The following is a 668-nucleotide window of genomic DNA, read 5'->3' on the forward strand; positions in this document are numbered from 1 at the left end:
CTGGACACCCCTGCTCTAAATAACTAAATAATTAGAAGCCTTGATATTGACTTGGCTTGAGTCAGTTTCTGGGCTGACGCGGGAAGCCCTGAAAATAATGGAAGTTAGAAGACTGACAGCGCGAGTTATTCTATATTTAATGAGTATTTGCATCTGTATTCATTGATAGAAAGTTCTTCCTGGTAGTCAGCCTAAACCTTCTTTGTTGCAGTTCCAGCCCATTACTTTTTATTTATCCCTTATGGACACAGAGAACAGTTGATCTCCCTTCACTCTACTATGACTCTCTGTATTTGAATACTACGTTATCAAATCCTGTTCGGTCTTCACTTCATCTCTGATTGAAACTTCCCTTCTCTCTTCATATTCTTCAACCTTTATTAGATGCATTTTAAAAACCATCAAACTTAACTGATCCTCTCTTTTCAGTGAGGCAACACAAAAATATCCCTTCAACCTTTTGATGTAAAACATAACGTTTTTACTTGTCATTCATAATCAGTTTTGTAGTTTTTATTCTTTATTATAAATACTATAGGCCTAGTCAGGGACCAAGATTTTATTGCACTAGGCACTATACAAATCAGACCACATGAGTTTCTTTATAGCTAATAACACTAATAACTATTCGATACGGACAAGTGCAGGGTGCTGCACTTGGGCAGTAG

Source organism: Gavialis gangeticus, unplaced genomic scaffold (genome assembly GCF_001723915.1).
Source record: "Gavialis gangeticus isolate Ggan-Ray unplaced genomic scaffold, GavGan_comp1, whole genome shotgun sequence".
NCBI classification, from domain to species: domain Eukaryota; kingdom Metazoa; phylum Chordata; order Crocodylia; family Gavialidae; genus Gavialis; species Gavialis gangeticus.